Below are 21,429 nucleotides of genomic sequence, written 5' to 3'. Positions count from 1 at the left end.
GGTTGCAGCTGGTGAAGGGAAGTGATTACAGCTGATCGCTGAACACGTAAACGAGCGGTCACGCCCACACACATCCACACACACACACACACACAAACACACACACACACACACACGTAAACAACAGAGCACGAGATGAGGAAGAGACAGGATTTATGAACCGTGACAGTACCCCCCCCCCCGGGACGCCTCCTGGCGTTGCCAGGCTCCCTTACCTGCTGATTGTAATCATCGATAAGGGAGTGATCCAGAATGTCCCTGGCCGGTACCCAACTTCTCTCCTCCGGACCGTAACCTTCCCAGTCCACCAGGTACTGAAATCCGCGTCCCCTCCGTCTTGAGTCCAGAATGCGATTGACCGAATAAGTAGGTTCCCCATCTACGAGTCGCGGCGGGGGGGGGAACCGGAACTGGCGGATTAATGCGGGAATAAAAAACGGGTTTTATTTTGGATACATGAAAGACGGGGTGAATTCTCCTGTACGCCGGAGGAAGTTTGAGGCGGACTGCCACCAGACTCACAATCTTGGTGACAGTGAATGGGCCGGTGAATTTGGGTGCAAGTTTATTAGATACGGAGCGGAGAGGAATGTTCTTAGTAGAAAGCCACACTTTTTGACCAGCGACGTATACGGGAGGCCTAGACCGGTGGCGATCAGCTTTGGCCTTGGTGCGCGACCCCACTTGGAGTAGAGTCTCACGGGCCTTAGTCCAAGTGCGGTGACACCTCTGGACGAAGGCGTGAGCGGAGGGGACCGCGACCTCGGATTCCAGACTAGGAAAAATTGGTGGCTGGTAACCTACACTACACTCAAACGGAGATAGGCCCGTGGATGACCCTGGCAACATGTTGTGGGCGTACTCCACCATAGAGAGATGTTGACTCCACGAGGAAGGATTCTTGGATACCAAACATCGTAACGTTCTCTCCAAGTCCTGGTTGGCTCGCTCAGATTGACCATTGCTCTGGGGATGAAACCCTGAGGACAAACTGACAGTCGCTCCCAGTAGTTTGCAAAACTCTCGCCAAAATTTGGAAACAAATTGGGGTCCTCTGTCAGAAACCACGTCTGTCGGGAGGCCATGTGATCAAAAGACGTGGTCAATGACGATCACCGCTGTCTCCTTGGCTGAGGGTAATTTGGGCAAGGGAATTAAATGAGCCGCCTTCGAGAATCGGTCCACCACGGTTAAAACTACCGTGTACCCCTGGGAGGGTGGGAGGGTGGTAATAAAATCTAGAGTGATATGGGACCAGGGTCTCTAGGCACCGGCAGCGGTTGAAGTAACCCGTCTGGGGGTCGATTGGAAGTCTTACCAGTGGCACAAACTGAGCACGCCAAGACAAAACTGTGAACGTCGCGAGCCATCTGAGGCCACCAGAATCGTTGCTTGACTAAAAACTTAGTTCGATTAACTCCCGGATGACAAGCCACGTTGGAACAATGTCCCCACTGAATAACGCTGGACCGTAACCCCTCCGGCACAAACAAACGATTCGGTGGGCATCGAGCCGGGGGCGTTACCCCTTCTAAGGCCGTTTTGACCTTCGATTCGATCTCCCATGTGAGTGAAGAGATGAATAGAGTCTCTGGTAAAATGCACTCGGGAGTGGACGGGTGTTCGGAGCGATCAAAAATACGCGATAAAGAGTAGGGTTTGATGTTCTTGGAACCCGGGCAGTACGAGAGAGTAAAATCAAATGACCGAAAAAAAGAGCCCACCGAGCCTGCCTGGAGTTTAGTCTTTTAGCTGTGCGAATGTATTCCAAGTTCTTGTGATCGGTCCAGACGATAAAGGGTACCCCCGAACCCTCCAACCAGTGGCGCCACTCCTCCAAGGCTAACTTGACTGCCAACAACTCTGTTACCAATGTCATAATTACGTTCGGCCGAGGACAAGCGATGAGAAAAAAAACGCGCAAGGATGCATCTTGTCGTCTGAAGGAGAACGCTGGGATAACACTGCGCCTACCCCCACCTCTGACGCATCGACCTCTACCACGAACTGATGTGACGGATCAGGGGATATCAGGATGGGAGCTGAAACGAAGCAGCCTTTTAGTTTGGAGAACGCAGCCTCGGCTGCGTCTGACCACCTGAACGTCGTTCTGGGAGAGGTCAAGGCGGTCAGAGGCGCGGCTAGTTGACTGAAATTGCGAATGAAACGCCGGTAGAAATTGGCGAACCCCAGAAACCTCAGTAGAGCCTTACGGGAATCTGGACTTGGCCAATCCACCACAGCCTTGATCTTCTCAGGATCCATGCGCATTCCCTCAACCCGACACGATGTACCCTAGGAAAGGAACAGACTGTGCATGAAAAGCGCATTTCTCCACCTTGACAAAAGCCCATTCTCTAGCAACCTCTGAAGCACTTGCGGACGTGCTGCACGTGTTCCTGGAGAGAAAAGAAAAAATCAATATGTCATCCAGGTAGACATATATGAACTGGTCGACCATGTCTCGCAGCACGTCATTAACAAGTGCCTGGAAGACCGCTGGGGAGTTGGACAGGCCGAACGGCATGACCAAGTATTCAAAGTGCCCCCTGGGGGTGTTAAAAGCGGTCTTCCATTCATCCCCCTCCCTGATGTGGACCAAATGATAAGCATTGCGTAAATACAATTTCGTGAAGATAGATGATCCCTGCAACCTCTCGAAAGCCGAAGACATCAACGGCAAAGGATAAGTATTCTTTACCGTGATGCTGTTCAGCCCCCGGTAATCAATACAAGGTCGCAGAGATCCATCCCTCTTCCCCACAAAAAAGAATCCCGCCCCCGCCGGAGAAGAGGAAGAGCGGATGAACCCTGTTGCTAGAGCATCAGAAATATATTTCTCCATAGCCTCCCTCTCTGGAACCGAGAGTGAATATAACTTGCCCTTAGGCGGAGACGTACCTGGCAATAACTCTATGGCACAGTCATAGGGACGATGTGGAGGGAGAGAAGCAGCCCGAGACTTACTGAACACCTCCTTCAGGTCCAGGTACTCCGCGGGCACGTTAGATAAATCCACGGTCTCCTCCTGAAACACAGGTACAGAAACAGACGGACAGGCAGACATTAGACAAGACTTATGACATTGAGTACTCCACGCAGACACAGACTTCAATTGCCAGTCCACTTTAGGGTTGTGACGGGTGAGCCAGGGATGACCAAGGACGATGGGGGCGAGAGGAGTGTCCAGGATGTAGAAGGAGATGGTTTCGGTGTGATTGCCTGACGTGACGAGGGTGATGTCTTCAGTGGCTAGTGAAATGGTGGGAAGTTCCTGGCCATTGAGGGCGTGTACAGCAATCTGATGTGTGAGGGACCTGAGGGGAACTTGGTGGTTGCGTGCAAACGTGTAGTCCATGAAGTTACCTTCAGCCCCAGAATCCAGGAGTGCTCGACAGTTGTGACGGTGGGTGGACCATTGGAGTCTTACGGAAGGAGAGTAGATGTCGATGAGGTCTTCTCGTGGAGATCCCACCCGATAGTAGCCTCATACTTACTATCGGGCTGGACCTTTTAAAGGACAGTTGTAAGCGAAATGTCCAGCTCCTCCACAGTACATGCAGAGGCCCTGGGATCTCCGCCTTTCCTTCTCCTCCCGGGAAAGCCGGGCGCGACCCACCTGCATGGGCTCGGGATCGCAGACGGGGCTGACCGTGTCCCCGCCTCCAGAGCGTTGGCCTCCAAGTCCTCCTGAAGGACGGTTGGTCCGTGCTCGCTGTTCCACTCTGGACAGCCTTGCGTCCACTCTTAACGCTAGTGCGTTGAGGTCGTTGAGCTTGGTGGGAAGATCCCTGGCGTATATCTCACTTTGGACGCGGCCAGACAGCCCATGCAGGAACATGTCCCACGGCGCCTCCTCATTCCATTGGCTCTCCACCGCGAGGGTCCGGAACTCGATAGCGAAATCCAATACGGATCTCTCTCCCTGACGCAAATCGGCCAGCACTCTGGCTGCTTCTCTACCGGCAGCGGCGCGGTCAAAAACTTGCTTCATCTCGGCAGACAGAGCTTGGAACGAGGCGCAGCATTCGTCCTGGTTTTCCCAGACCGCTGTTCCCCATAGCGCCGCTCTCCCGGTCAGTAGTATCAGGACAAAGGCGATCTTGGTTCTCTCATCCTGTAATGTTCTGGGCTGGAGAGAAAAATGCATTAAGCATCGTGTTAGGAAAGCTCGACAAAAACTGGGTTCACCTGAATACGGCTCTGGAACCGGTAGGCGGGGCTCCGAGTGGGAGGGATCCGCTGGTGGTGGTTGGGGAATCAGCGGTGTGGGCGACGCAGTGGGAGCTCGCAGAAGTTGGATTTGCTGGGTGAGTCCGGACACCTGCGCCACTAAAGCCTGAACAGCGCGAGCTGTGTCATTGAGATTCTTCTCTTGGTTCTCCATACGAAGTCTGCTGTTGTTCACGAATTCCTCCAGACTCCCTGAACTGTTACTCGCTGCTTCCATCTTGGGTCAGATCGTTCTGTGACGAATGAAGCTCGGAAGCAAGTGCAAGTAAAACTCAGTTTATTAACTGTAAAGTTGAAACAAGTAAGTCCAAGGTGATGGTTTAGTGGCGCAGGAACTCCAGTGGTCAGATGAATCCGGTGAGAGGTGTGGTGAGGAGTGCTGAACAAACATGACGAATCCACATAACATCCACACGAACACGAACAGGAACAACGAAGGCACAGGACTGGAGCTTTAGAGGGATCAACACAACCGGACATCACAAAACAACGATCTGACAAAGAGATGAGAAAGTGGTGAGTATTTAAGGGTAATGAAATGGGTTGCAGCTGGTGAAGGGAAGTGATTACAGCTGATTGCTGAACACGTAAACGAGCGGTCACGCCCACACACATCCACACACACACACACACACACACACACACACACACACACACGTAAACAACAGAGCACGAGACGAGGAAGAGACAGGATTTATGAACCGTGACAGCGGTATACCGCACTACAAAAGTGTTACACTTCAAAGTGGATTTGCCACCGTGTTTTCATGGAGACAGTAGGGATAAAGACAGTTTTTCATTATGGAAAGCATGTTTGGAACTTGCTGTCAATGCATGTGCTGATACACACAGACAAGATTTAGCTGCCATTTTGCCTACCAGGTTGAGTGGAGATGCATTAGCATACTGGCTCTCCCTGTCTCCTGAAACATATCAGGACTATGAACTGTGTGTTGCTGCTTTAAATTATTTTAATTTTTACTGCACTTTCAAACTTTTGTGAATGCCAGGCAGCGCATGCCCAAAGAGCTGCTGGAGGTAATTGCTGCAGAGATTACAAGACTTGTTTCTGAGGCATTTCCAAATTATGGTGAGTCAGCCATTGTGATGGAAAGGTTCAGACGGTTCATAGCTGGCCTTGACCCTGTTCTTCAAGCAAAATGTCATGAACATGGTGCTACAAGCCTAGAGGAAGCATTAGCTATTGCTATCGGAGCCATCATGTCAGCCCAGCTCCCCATCATCATGAAGCACACATCAGCCTAGCTCTTCATCATCGACATCGTCACATTAGCCCGACCTCCAATCAGCAAGATCATCGCTGCAGTTCCAATCAGGGGGATCGTAACAAGGCAGGCTCCAACAGGTTATCCAGAGAGACGCACAACCTACAGCTTTCCAGTAATCATTCGCCATCACCCAGTGATCGTCAACACGTCAGTTTTGACGATGATGACATCGATCGTCAGGGAAACGGCTGGTAGCAGGTACTACGGGCCAAGTGACTGCTGAGCCTGATAGTGGGCCCAAACAAACTGAACTGGTAATGTCTGACATCCCCACACCTTATGTTTTTGCTGTCATTGAGAACACTGCCATACAAGCTTTTGTAGACACCGGTTCAGAAATTTCATTGATTAGCGAATCACTGAGAATGTCCATCCCTTCTCTCATGAAAAAGCCAATTCAAAAGTCCTTTCTCTTGGCAAAATCAGTGACTGGTGACTGTCTGGACACCCTTGGTATGCTGCCTATTACCATTAGGCTGGGTGAGGGAGTTTTTATTCATAATGTCCAGGTAGTCAGAAATGCTACACAGTCAGTTATCCTTGGATGGGATTTTCTTCAAAATCATCATGCTGCAATTGATCTCAGAGAGAACCAGTGAAAACTGTGGAACTGGACTGTCCCTCTTTTATGTTCACAACACATTGCCCCTCTAAAGTGTAATGCTGTGACATTAGCATCTGTACTTATCCCTGCCATGTCACAAATTAACATTCTGGTGAAAATCCAACCCCCTACGGGTGAACCAGAACTCCATTGCAATTATACAGTACTTTTGGACCCTGAACCTCATACAGTACCAGGTCTTTTTGTATCACGTACCGTAACTCCTGTCAAAGCTGGTGTAACTTCTGTTCGAGTCATGAATCCAACTAGTGAGGATTGTCATGTTCCCTGTGGCACTAGGTTAGGTGAGATTCATTCCATAGTCAGTCAGACAGGGGAAGTATACGCAGTGTTTGAACCTCCTGTAGCTCAAGTGAAGACTGAAATTGAGCCCTACCTGAAATCAAAGCTAGACTTCAGTCAGTCGGCAGTGGACAGAGAGGACATCGCCAAACATTCGAGCTGAAATAGACCGGCAAGTTCAGCAGCTCGTTTCTCAGTATGTCATTGAAGAAAGTTGTAGTCCCTGGGCTTCTCCTGTCGTTTTAGTTCAAAACAAAGATGGCAGTTACAGATTTTGCATAGATTTTAGAAAACTAAACGCAATCACTGTTAAAGATTCTTACCCCTTACCACGGCCAGCAGATGCTTTAGGCAGCTTGTCAGGTGCATGCTGGTTCAGTACTATGGATTTGTCAAGCAGCTACTGGCAAGTTGAGCTAAACCCAGACGATAGGGAGAAAACTGCATTCAATACAGGGCGTGCTTTATATCAGTTCAAAGTGATGCCCATGGGTCTTACGAATGCCCCTCCAACGTTTCAACGACTCATGGAGCTGGTGCTTCGTGGACTCCATTGGAAAGTTTGTCTTGTCTACCTTGATGATGTTCTTGTATTCAGTCAGATGTTCAGTGAACATCTTAGCAGCCTAGAGGAAGTGTTCAGTCCTTTCCGGTCTGCAGGTCTTAAGCTGAAGGTCAGTAAATGTAATTTTGCTCGCAGTCAAGTGTCTTACTTGGGTCATGTTGTGTCCAGTCAGGGTCTCCTGCCAGATGAAAAGAACCTGCATAAAGTCCGGTCTTGGCCTACTCCCAGAACTGTCACCGAAGTGAGAGCCTTTGTTGGTCTCTGCTCCTATTATAGGAGGTTTGTAAGGAATGTTGCCATCATTGCTGTTCCCCTACATGCACTCACACAGAAAGGTGCTGTTTTCCAGTGGTCGAGTTATTGTGAGGATGCTTTCCAATCATTGAAGCACTCCCTCACTAGTCCTCCCATTGTGGCTCATCCTATATTTACACATCCTTTTCTGTTGTACACAGATGACTCTCAGGACTGTATAGGTTCAGTGCTGGCTCAAGTTCAGGATAAGAAGGAGCGTGTAATTGCATACGCAAGTCAAACTCTCACTCCTTCAGAAAGGAAATGGTAAACTTATGACCGTGAGCTTTGGGCTGTGGTTTGGTCAGTCAGACATTTCTTGTCAGGAGCTCCGTTCAAAGTTGTCACTGACCACAAACCCTTGTTGAATTTGAAGAAGGCCCCAGTTGATAATGATCCAACTGGTAGAAGAGCTTGTTGGATACTTGAACTGGATGTGCACGACTTCACCATCCTTCACAGACAAGGAAAGCAGCATAGTAATGCTGATTCCATGTCCAGGCGTCCTAGCTCATCTGTGAAAAAATCAAAAGCAATTCAGTGTGTAATTACAAGCCCCAGCATCGCTGTAGAAGTCCCCTCTTCTGACAAAATGCAGAACATTAGTGATGTTCTTCCTGATACTGGTCTGACACTATCGGTTGACTTAAAAGAATTGCAAGCTCAGCAAATGGCTGATTTTTGTCTAAATATGGTCATAGACTGGAAAGAGAAACATAATCAAAGGCCACCATTAGGCAGACTTAAGCATTCCTCTGCCACCTTGAGAAAGCTCTGGCATGAATTTCCCAAATTGTCAGTCCAAGACGGAATTTTGTGTCGTAAAGTGAAACCCTCTCCTCATAGCTCACATGCTTACCAAATCGTCTTACCTGCTGTACTCGTTCCAACTGCTCTTAAGTGTTTCCATGGAGAGAAGTTTAGTGGACATTTAGGTGCTGAGCGCACTTTACTGAGAGCCAGGAAAATCTGTTACTGGCCTTACATGTCTCGAGATATCCAGAAACACTGTGCTGAATGTTTATCCTGTCAGTCCTGTAGTGCTACCACTCCTCATGAAAGGGCCCCAATGCAGTCCATTCACGCAGAGAGACCATTCCAAAAGATTGCTGCCGATATCACAGAGTTGCCTGTTTCTTCACAAGGGAATAGGTATGAGTTGGTTGTGATGGACTATTTCACTCGCTTTGTTAACCTTTACCCTCTGAGAGATCAGCGAGCTACAACTGTTGCACAGTGCATTTTCGAGGATTACATCAAACAGCATGGGATCCCTGAGTCAATCCATACTGACCAAGGTAGACAGTTTGAGTCTGATTTGATTAAACATTTATGCAATCAACTTGGAATCAAGAAAACACGCACCTCTCCCTACCACGCACAATGTGATGGTATGGTCGAAAGGCTAAATCGCACATTGAAAGATCAACTTTCTAAGTATATCTATGAGAGTGGAGGTGAATGGGATAAATATCTGCCTCAAGTGGAGTTGGCTTATAACTCAAGTGTTCATTCAAGTACTGGGTTTTCTCCTTTCTTTCTGGCACATGGAAGGGAACCGCTTTTACCTGTTGACATCCTCTTGAACTGTAGTCCTGCGGTGACCTCCTGTACACCAGGCACACCAGCAGAATATGCCAGTGCTTTGACCACACGTTTGTCATTTGCCTTCAGAGATGCGGCTGCACAGTCCATAGCGGCTTAGCTGAATCAGAAACAACAGTATGACAAAAGGACATTTTTCCACCCACATAAAGAAGGTGAACTTGTGCTTTTGGATGATCCAGCTCAGAAGCAGAATAAGCTGGCTCCAAAATGGAAAGGGACATATATAGTTCTGAGACGTATGGATAAAGAAAACAGCCCAGGTGTAACTTATGAGATCACTGACCCAAAGAATCCCCAGTCAAGGAACTGGGTGGTTCATCACAATTGCTTGAAGCCTTACAAGGGTTCTTTGTTGAACATGCCTGCCAGTTCCTCACAAGTATCGGTGCCTCTGAGGTTTGCGGTACAAATGCCCCTCAGCATTCTTTTCCCCTCAATGCACTGTCAGGAGCTTTGCCTTTTCGACCTCCTACTCCACCTTATGTGCCTAAGCGAACTGTAAAGCACACAGCTTCTGCTGCAAGAACTGAATGTTCAGCTCAAACTGTTTCTCTGTCTCAGCCTGAGACTGTGCCAATGCCACATCTACATCCAATCACCTTGCTGTCCTCTGGTATGGCCCCTTCCCCATCAGTAGATTCATCTCAGTTTATCCGTAGTGGCCGCACAGTGAGGAAACCTGAAAGGTTCAAAGAATTTGTTTGTTAATGCCTATTGATTCTTCTTTGTACTTGCACACTGGAACAGTATATGCTCACAATGGAGTTAGTTATACAGTGTTGTGTTTAAAGAATGTGATGCTTAAAATCTGCAATAATTGTTGTTCCAGATTATTTGACACTGATAATGGTGTATTGCACTCATATTACTGCTTAATACACTCCATGTTCATGTTATGTTGTTCTATGATAATGTCACATTTTAGTAATTTTAGTAATTTATTGATGAAAGTGAAGAAACTGTTAATATATTGGGAAGAAGGAAATAACATTACATACAGTAGTCCAGCAACCATGAATGGCATGTCCACGTTAGCAATCACATTTACTCAAAAATACAGAATCAAACCAATTGTACAAACCGTGTATAGTGAATAAGAAATTTACTTAAAGCACATGTGAAGCGCTTTTATATTGGGCTGCATCCGAAAATGTAGGCAGCTGACTTGCTACCTAATAGGTTCATGGCTTAACTGACAGCTGTTTTGAATGAATTGAACGCTTTAGGAAACTGATCCCCAAATAGTTTGAAAAGCACCTTATTTTTATCGTACCGAAGTATACAGCCTCCGGAGGTAGCATTTTCCGGGTTTCGGAAGCAACCTTGAAGTTGCACTCACATGCTCATGCAGATCCATCTCCTGACAGTTTAAACAGCCTGTATCACCTACTTCATGATTTGTGAATGAGAGGAACTTTTGATCCTGATACTGAAGTTTTTGATTCTGGCTGATGGAACGCGCTGCAGAGGAAGATATTAGATGAGTGCTCGACAGGAATAAAACACTGGATTTTCTTGAGGTTCGTGAATGACATCTGTTTAAACGAGACATGCACATATATGCAGACAGTATATAATAGAAGTTTTATTGATATTTGCCTTTTATCATAAGAAAAGTTACAGGAAACTGTTGAGGACTGTTAGAATACATGCTTCAGAGGAAGATATATGAGTGTTCATCAGGATGCTTGATCTGCTCAAGTTGTGTAAAGTTGGTTTATTGGATATGCGCATATTGGCAGAAATGATAATAGTTTGATATTTGCCTTTTTGTCGCTAGACAAGACAGCTTAAAGTTACAGGAAACTGTTGAGGAGAGAGAGGGAGAGTGAAACAGGCGAGCACTTTAACATGAACTCAAACGCGTCTGCCGCGGCTCTGTTATGTGGACCGTTTAAAGGACACTATGTTGCACACCGGAGTATTGTTGTAGTTACACGATGGCATGTAACAACAAAAAAACCGTGACTAGTCATGTACATGTCTCATATGTTTCACGTGCAGGCAGGTGATTTTCATCGCCAAATGGGGAAATTTATCGGCCAACGCCGATCATTAAATATGTCAGAATATCATCGGATTTATCGGCCTTGGTGATGTATCGGTCGCCCACTACTGTATACTTGTGGATGGGCTCCCTCTACTGAGTCTGTTTACTCTCAAGTGAATCAAGTTATTCTGATTGTGACACCACAGTTCAAAATTATCACAACATTCATTTATGTCCAGCTCTTTAGAAAACTCGGTAACACTTTAGAATAAGGTTCCTTCGTTAATGAATAACTACACAGGAACAAACGAGTAACACAATATTAACAATCTAGTAACTACTATTAACTAACAAGAAGCTCTGATTAATGAATTAGTAAGTAATAGCACACAGATGAAAGTGGTAGTTCACTATTAACTAATGAATAACTACTATTTTTTGAAAGCTTCCCAGAGAACTACTGAAAAAGTTTCATAATTCATGCAAAACTAATCAATAACTAATGCAGGACAAATGATTAGCACCACATTAACATTTGAACTGCTACTGTAAACGAATACACAACGTTGTTTACATTATTAATATGTAATAGCATAGCATAGCAGACTTATGATTTGGGAAAGCTGTCAATAATTAGCTTATGCTGTCTCCTAGAACTATTTATCAACTGAATAATTTTAAAGAAATTTATTTTTAAATGCAGTTATCGGGACCTTACTTGTCCTGTGGCCAATTTTCTGGCATTCCTCTGGACTGGCATTGAATCACTAGAGTCATGGTAACTACTGGAACATATTGAGTCATCAGCCATCCAAATACCATATACAGTTATTTCATTATTTAACCCACCTCTCAAAAAACATGTTTTTATGTATGTCTCCTAGCTCATATATACATATATGTGTGTGTGTGTGTGAATATCTTGTGAATGAATAGAAGATTCTACACTTTAGGATTAGCTTTTCATTAGTAACTACTGTAATAATCATGGTAAATAACTAGTGATGACTCATGTGTTACTGCATACTTCTATGGGAATTACCATCTAAAACTTCACCAAAAACCTCAAAAGCTTAAAATGACTTCAGTGTTTGCTTGCACATGGTATTTATTCATCATGACTGGAAAAATTGCTGATTTTAACAAGACGCATGGAACAAGCAACAGCTAAAGTGGCAGTGTGTACAGCCATTGGGCCATATTTATGATGGATGACTTTAAACAGTAGTCATGAAACATGAAACAGTTAAAGTGACTGTGTGTAGCCACTGGGCTAGAACATGCATGGAATGGTATTTATTATACAAAGATACACACATACACATGCATAAACAGATTATTTTTGTCTCTCACAAAAGTCTATAAGAAAGCCAACGTTCTTTTTGTTTTCAATGGTGCTTTGCACTGGCTCCTGTCTGCATAATTCTCTGCACCGCTCTGCAAAATCAGACAGTTTCTGTCCTCTTTGGAAGGTGCCTCGCAAATTTTTGTAGCCCTTTTTGTTACAAGCTTCGAGCTCCGCAATTGCAGCAGTATCAGCAATGGTCTTTCTATCCACGCCACATTTGAAGTATGCCTGGGTTTTTGTTGTCCCACCTTTCAAATAGTCCAAGACCTTGTTGTACCTATTGATGGCTTGCTCTGGAAGAAAGACTGACAAAGAACAGAGAATAATCCATTAGTGTGTTATGCTAATGGAATGTATATTTTATAAATGAATGAATGTCGGAAGTCTGCTACAGGGAATTACAGCCTAAAGATCTTTTTTGTGTTTGGTGGTTGTAGGTTGAAGGCTCTAGGAGAAGTTTCTCTTGGAAAATTAAAGTCTCAGAAGAAGAAGAACCATAATAATAATAATAATAATTTTAAAGTGCCCCTATTATGCTATTTTACAGATTGCTAAATTGGTTTTGGAGGTTAGGTTTACATGCATCCAAGTTCAAAAAACACTGTAATTGTCATTGCAGTATTATCTCTCTTCTCATAAATGATTCGGTCTCTCTAAACCCCTCTTTTCGGAGAGCCTACTCTGCTCTAATGGGTCAGATGGCCCAGTCTGCTGTGATCGACAGCGCATATCAGAAATTACATTCCATTACATTACACAGTAACGATGGCATCAGTTTAACGGTTTCAATTCAAGTCCTTTGCAATTTTGACAAATGAATACAATCAACACTAACTTCATAATTTTTCCAAACAAGTCTTACTTGAAATATTTGCCAAAAAATTACATTCTGTCATTATTTACTCACCCTCATGTTGTTTCAAACCTGTAATACTTTGTGTTCATCTTCAGACCACAAATTAAGATATTTTTAATGAAGTCTGACAGCTTTCTGATCCCTCCATTGACAGCTTCGCAACTACCACTTTCAAGGCCCAGAAAGGTAGTAAAGACTAGGGCTGCCCCATAATATTCAACTAATCGTTAGTCGACTAAAAGAGGATTAGTCGACTAAAAATGTTATTAGTTGGTTAGTTACCAAAAACAAAATTACTTGTGGTGAAGTCACGCAGTCCGTGAGGGACAGATTGTTCATGGCGGGTGCTTGTGGTATTTACAATATGTCAGGCAGGAAATCCAAATCAGTGGTTTAACCTCAGTTTATGAAGCCACGCGAGTGCTTAGTGTGTGTTGTAATTTACAACATAGTTTACCACTTTATTTACAAAATATGAATCTTGAACACGTGTTTACACAACATCTGCTCTTGCATCAATACAACATGTATGCATTGTGGTGCTCTCATGAACGCACACTGGAGATTAATATTTTGTAAATGTAGTAGATTATGTTCATAAATTGAGGTTAAACCAGTAGAGACACATGGATTACTTTAATCATGTCTTTACCACCTTTCTTGAAAATGCTAGTTGTGTAAGCTGTCAATGGAGGGACAGAAAGCTTTTAGATTTCATTACAAATATCTTAATTTGTGTTCTGGAGATGGAGATTTGGAATGACACGGGGACGAGTATTGACAGAATTGTATTTGTGGGTGAACTGACCCTTAATAAATGGTTGCACAGTAAACATAAATAATAGATATGTACTAAAAACTCTGGCCACACTGGGCTGAAACTGTGCACCTGCTTTATCACCATGTCAAATAGTCTGTTATCTGATCTGTTGAAGTAGTGTTTTCTGTTTATATTGTTGGCAAAGGAAAAGGCAGAAATTTCAAAACATCTCTAATACTTAATGTTACAGATGCAAGAAATGAATTAAGCACAAGTATAATTACAGTAAATGAATATGGGGAAGCAAAGGAAAACCCCAGCTTCTTTAAGATTAACTTTAAGAATAGTTCCCTGAAACAAATGAAACATTAAATAGCAACAACCTTGCTCCAGCTGAAGACTGCAAAAGTCATTCTGCAGGCACAGGTTCAAGCGTTAACGTCTCCGTTTCCTTCATTTGTTGGACAAATCTGTGGAATTTTGCTGCTTCTTAAATGATCCCTCAAACAGGAATGAAACCATAGACTCCGTCAGACCAATTGCAACAGTCTCTCCATCCACATCATTGTCTATAATATAAAAGAGATAATGAAATGTACAATTGAATTACCCATCAATTAGAACATGCACTAAACCAGTGTTTTTGAGGCTGAAACACACCACTGCCTGTAAGGTAAAGTACACACACACAAATAGTAACCTGTGGGGAACACTTTACAGAGCTAACAAATAAATTCTGCAATAAAATAAAGATTAAAATAATAAAACATGAAACATACATGAACACAGAATTAACAAACAGCTGAATTTAATAATTGCAGTGGCATAATTCTAAACAGAAGTCCAAATGGCCATCAGTGATTTAACAGGACACAGCTTTGGCATCACTGTTAATTTTGTTAGTGGATAATGTGAATAAAAACCTAACTATAATTAAAAAAATAAGTATTTGCATTTATTTTGGAAGATGAAGAGGACATTTAAAATCGAAAAGTATTTTTTATATCAATTTTTATTCTTTTTTATATCATCAAGTGTGTTTGTAACAATGCAATAAATATTCTTAGCGCTTTATGTCCATTTTACTTTAATTAGTAATCACTTGATTTTGCGTTTGATGGCCGTGTATAATCTGAGGTGCAGCGTTGCGGAAGTCTCGTGCGGCCTAACAAAATGTCGCAATCCCAACAGCAGGACATTTTTGGACTCAAAATGTAAAAACTGTGATAACCATTAATTACAATGGCTAGCCCTGCAAATATATAGTGTTTGCCACAGATTTTATTTTTAAAAAAAAAATACGGTATGAAAGTTTATAGTCTATGGATAAAGGCCATTGTCACACCGAGAAGAATCCTCAAGAAAAGCCTAAAAACATTTTCTTGCACTTTACAAACACCTCAATGTTGGTCTCACATGAGGTGATCACTCAGAATCTGACAGTCTGATATCAACTCAAATGTTCCTCAGTTCCTCGACACAAACTCCATCTTAGGAACAGGGAATAGACACAGCCAATATACAGGGGACTCTCCTCAACCACCACTAGTGTGCAGCATCCTCATGGATGATGCGACAGCAGATATAGTGCACCAGTATGCTCACCCCACACCAGCTATTGGTGGAGAGGAGAGAGTTATAGAGCCAATTAGTGGCTGGGGATTATTAGGAGGCCATGATTGAGAAGGGCCAATAGGGGGAATTTAGCCAGGACACTAGGGTTATACCCCTACTCTTTACAAGAAGTGCTCCAGGATGTTTTTAATAACCACAGAGAGTGAGGACCTGATTTTAACATCTCATCCAAAGGACAGTGTCTTTTTCCAGTATAATGTCCCCTTCACTATACTGGGGGATTAAGACCCACACAGACCACAGGGTGAGCACCCCCTGCTGGCCTCCCTAATATCTCTTCCAGTCGCAAACTTAGTCTTCCCCAGAAGGTCTCTCATCCAGGTACTGACCAGGCTCAACCTTGCTTAGCTTCAGTGGCAACCAGTCTTGAGCTAAAGGTTAATATGGCTGCTGGTAAATGCTGATGTTTGTTTGTAGGTTATCTGACTGTTGATGTGCGTTTGTAGATTATTTGACTGGTTATATGCACATTTTTAGATTATCTGACTGTTATGTATGTGTGTTTGTAGATTATCTGGCTGTATGGTGACCGAGGAAGGCTGTTGTTCTGTGGCATCAGCTCTGAGATCAAATCTCTCACGCCTGAAAGAGCTGGATCTGAGCTACAATCATCCAGGAGAATCAGGAGTCAGGCTGCTCTCTGAAAGACTCAATGATCCAAACTGCACACTGGACAAACTTAAGTATGTTGAGCTGTAAAACCCTGTTTATACCCATATTAACCCCTTAAACCCAGGCCCTAATTGGTCTTGAATTTATTGAGTGGTCAGTAAATTCACTGAAACAGCACCTGTATTTATTCCTTTTAAAAAATGGAAATCCTTAACAAATACACACAGAAGACATATATTTGTAATATTTCATTAGAATGAGGACATTTTTGTAATCATTACATTTTATATAGAATATTATTTTTACTCATTTTAGGAAAACAATTCAAAAGAACAATCTTTAAGAATCTGTCACTTAACCCTTTCACACTTACTGGTGCATATTTGTGATGGTTTATGACTGGCACCCTTAGAGTAGCGTCATACATTTGTGTTTCTGCAGCAGTCAGTGATGTCAGATTCAAATCGGTTTTCATGCCAACACTAAACTGCTCTGCCCAAGTGCCTGTAATTCATATTCACACAAACTGAAGCTCATACAGTCTTTTCAAGCACATGGTATGATTATTTTATGACAGACATCCAAATGGTCACCAAATTACTACTATAAAAGTTTACAGCTCGTATGCAAACAGTCATCACAAAACTGGGATCAATGTTCCTCGCAGCCATGTCTGTTTACATTAGGTGATCGTTCTGTTGTCAATCACAAGTAACTCAAACAGCAACTCAATAGTCTTTTCAAGCACACAGTACGCTCATTGAAACAGACAGCCAAATTGTCGCAAAACATCACGATAACGGACAACAGCTCACCTATATGCAGTTAACACAACAGGGAAATGCAATCATTCCAGTCCAACCATCTTTGTTTACATTAGGTGACAATGTGTCACACACACACACACACACACACAGACACACACACACACACACACACACATATATGTCGGTACTCCTTTCATAATGAGGACTCTCCATAGACATAATGATGTTTATACTGTACAAACTATCCCTGATAGCACACATACATCAACCAGACGTCTATTTGATGTGTGTTTACATCTTAACAACATCTATTTTACATTGTTTGCTCATCTGCAATATGTCTATAAAATGACAAATATTGTCTTGAATGTCAATAAGACATTCAGCAGATGTCTTTTGAGACATTTATGATCTAGAATGTTGTAAATCTGATATTTAAGATGTTTAGTAGATGTTGCTTTCCAGATGAAAAGATCTAAAACAGACATCAGAGATGTACATATATTAAACCTGTAAACACACACAGTCACAAACATTGTTACTCCTGTCATTATGTGAACTCTCCATAGACACAATGATTTTTATAATATATATTCTATCCCCTAAACCTAACCCTCACAGAAACATTTAAAAAAAATGTACGGTATATATTATGTATGTTTGAATTACAAGGACACTAGAGATGTCCTCATAAACCACATTTATAGCATAACACCTTCATAACTACTAGTGTTTAACCTAATAAAACCACCAAACACACACACACACACACACACACACACACACACACACACGTTGTGTTTCCATGTTTTATGGGGACTTTCCATAGACATAATGGTTTTTATACTGTACAAACTTTATATTCTATCCCCTAAACCTAACCCTACCCCTAAACCTAACCCTCACAGAAAACATTCTGCATTTTTACATTTTCAAAAAACATAATTTAGTATGATTTATAAGCTGTTTTCCTCATGGGGACCGACAAAATGTCCCCACAAGGTCAAAAATTTCGGGTTTTACTATCCTTATGGGGACATTTGGTACCCACAAAGTGATAAATACACGCTCTCTCACACACACACACACACACACACACGCAGTTTACAGACAGACTGTATTGATGATTTCTGACTATTTTTATAGCTATGTATAAAAGAGGAAGTAAAACAAATACAGTACAGTAGACAAAACCCATTTGTTTATATGCTTAGTATTTACAGTATTTTAAATATATTTTTATCTATAAATGTTTTAATATGAAAAATCAAGAATTCAGTATATTACTCGTCTACACTGTGAAGTGTCACGTGACCTCATTCTAACAGATTTTGCATTCTTTTGATATTTTGCATGTGGACATAACTCTCTCTGGGGGTTCATTCAAGGGAATTCAGAACCTACTCATGAAAAGGGAAAAACAAAATTATTCATGGTTTTGATTTAGAAAAAAACACTTCTTAAAAAACCCCACCTGAATCTTATTTAAAAGTGTTCGCAATCATAAAATTATAATCCCCAACAAATCACCCCCTATTAAGAACATTATTATTAGGGTCACTAATCACTAAATCCATCCATCTTCTAAAGCCAATTGTCATATGCAGGGTCACATGTGCTGGAGCTATCCCAGCTGTCTCGGGCCATAATCACTAAATCATAAACCCCAACTCATAGCCAAGATTCCCACCTGTCCTTTACAGTGCTTTTGGACTTTAGTTGATGACTTGAGGGAATTCCCCTAAATACAGAAAAGGTGACAAAGGGCACATTTTATCAAAGGTGTGTTAAGAATCAAACTAGGATCTCGTTGTAGTTTAGCACACAACACTTCTATCATCAAGAATTCCTCGGTCCCTTTCTGTGCATGCCCAGGTAAGTGCAGTCGGGAGTCTGCATATCTGGAGACTTCATGAAGGGAGAAGAAAGAACGACAACACACGGTTGTTTCTATTCAACCTACTCTAAGTTTATTATGGCAAGCATAATATTTATACCTTTCATATTACAAAGAACAAACAACAGCCAATAGTATAGTGATAGCAAGACTTGCGAGACAGCCAAGGACAATAAATGTTGACCGGAATAGCATGGGAACGGTAATCATATGAGGTCAAGCAGTCCTGGATATTTGTTATGTCCGACTGAGATATTTAGCTAAGGAAAAGAGTATGTGCTGGTTGGAGTGCAAAACATTCTTAAAGAGGATAAGACGAGAGAAACTAACAACATCTATGAAGGTCATGGAATCTTTGTGCGTGTGGTGTGATTCTGTGATTCGCACACATACATTCATAGTTAGATGTCAAACTAAAGACAGCATGTACAATTTATATTTCTCACAAGGTGCAGTATGTAAGATTCAGAAACCCTTGTTATTAATGACACCTGTGGCCATGAAGTGAACTGCAGCAGCTTCCTGTTGCTCGTGAACTCCATAGAGAGGAGAGTGAGCATTTACCAAAACAATGATGTAACCTACAAAGAGACTGAACGTGATTTACCGGCATCATGCTGACAGATGAGGGAGCATAATTAAAATTACTCAGTTATGATTGTTTTTCTAAAAAACTTTGAGACTGTATATTATATTTGACTCTCCAGTGCTGGAACAGGGCTAAAACAAAGTGTGGATATCGGTCTGACTATGTGAGACTGTAGTTTGAATAATCACTTTTCTTTGCATGATACATTGACTGCATTTATACGATAGCCGATGTCGGTGTTAGCTAGCCAGCCAGCTTTATCAATAGCTGTTAGCTAAATTTGGTGGATGATGACAGTAGCTGTTTATAAAATAGACTGTACATTATAAATATGTTGACACAATTCAGTATTGATCTGATTCATCACAACTGTCATTTTGATATATCGATGCACTATTGTTTTATAATAATAGATGACATATATTTTCTGTATAACCAAGTTACGTCACGCTGATGAATGTGTCTTTTTGCATTATCTTGAACATTGTCTAGCATTCATTTCATGTGTTATTGTAGTTTAGCTAAAATGACACAGATCAATCCTTATGGCTCAATATGTCATGCTTTGCAGTTATGTAAGTTTACCTGTCCAATAAGAAAAACACCAATTCAGGGTCACTTTTGATCCCCAAAACCGAATGAAGGTCCATCCAGGAATCAAATGCCCTGCCGATTTTCACTCTAGTTTTCACTCGACCACGATCACATTCCCGCGTAGCCAGACAGGATTCAGTAGATCAATGTTTTTTTGGCTTACTCAGAGTTTGTGTTGGAGTCGGTGTTGTGCTGGGACGTTTGCTGGATTCATCTCTAAGATAATGTTGTCTAGTGTTGCAGTTTGTTGTCACTGTTGAATAGTGGAAGAGAAGCACTGAGGCTCTCGGAGCGCATCATAAACGCCACATATATTTGATTTTCCCGGCTAAAGCTGACTCGCTCCCTTCACATGAAAATCAGTCTACAGGCTTTAATAGGCAAACTAGGAAGTCTGTGAAGGGCTCATTTTAGAAGTTGTGTTACAAGCCGTTCACACATTGGCAAAAAAAGGTGCTGCTTGCTTGATATAACCAAAATATTGTTGAAATGGTTTTGCAGTATTTGGTTGGGTAAGACTTTCCCTTTTTATTGGATGGGGAACACAGTGGACAGTGACAGTGATTCAGGGAAAAGGTCTTTTAGTCTCTTTCTTCAGTTTTCTTGCCTTGACAGTAAAAATCAATTCTGTATCAAAACTGCTATTCAAATAAAAGTGAAATGTTCAAATCTTAAGGATCATAACAGAAGCAGCATCACTGGTAAATGATGCAAGAGTGGCTGCAGGTCTGCATTTCTCTGCTGTAATGATGTTGAAGATGGTTTCTGTAATAGTTGCAGCATCTCCAGTAGGGATGTAACGGTTTAACAGTTTCACGATATACCCCAGTTTAATAATAGATGATTTTCACACCATAGACATTCTTATTCACAGTATTGCATTAATATAAAATCTGTTTAAATATAAAATCTGAACTTTTCTAAAATCCAAATCAGTTTAATGATGACATCATCAGCTACATTTGATAAATTGTGATTTCCTCATTTTACATTGAATGGACACTTCATTTAAAGGCACGGCAAGGGCTCATCTCACCACAAAGACATGTCGGACCCTGAACATTTATTTACACCATCAAAAGCTTTTTCTTTGTCCAAATCTAAAAATCCTACATTAAGATTATTGTCTCTGGCAAAAGAAATCAGATCATGTATTCAAAACAAATGATCAAATATTGTGCGTTTAGGAATACAATATGACTGGTCAGCGTGAATTCATTTAGATATGTAAAGTTTGAATCTGTTGGTTAATGCTTTGGACAGTATCTTATAGTACATTTATTTCACTGCTGAAATCTGCAGTGTGAGAGTATTTTGGACATTTTGGGTTTGGCACCATTAATGGTTCTCAGTTATTCTGTTTGGAAAGTTTGTTGCATCGTCCCATGAAATCTGTGGAGGATAATATATTTAGATGCAAACGGATTGTGTTTATATGAAATGTTACGATGAGCTTATTTTCATTTTATATGATTTATTATTTGC

The 21,429-nt window shown here is 42.2% G+C and overlaps 1 protein-coding gene across 5 annotated transcripts in view; it reads left to right on the top strand.

The window, feature by feature from the left end:
- Window positions 1-21,429, top strand: part of LOC127650380 (NACHT, LRR and PYD domains-containing protein 3-like) — a 1,539,373-nt gene that overhangs the window by 334,976 nt on the left and 1,182,968 nt on the right. The gene's annotated exons all lie outside the window — the stretch shown is intronic.

This window comes from Xyrauchen texanus, chromosome 10, assembly GCF_025860055.1.
Source record: "Xyrauchen texanus isolate HMW12.3.18 chromosome 10, RBS_HiC_50CHRs, whole genome shotgun sequence".
Taxonomy (NCBI): domain Eukaryota; kingdom Metazoa; phylum Chordata; class Actinopteri; order Cypriniformes; family Catostomidae; genus Xyrauchen; species Xyrauchen texanus.
This window is presented reverse-complemented; position numbering and strand designations above follow the sequence as displayed.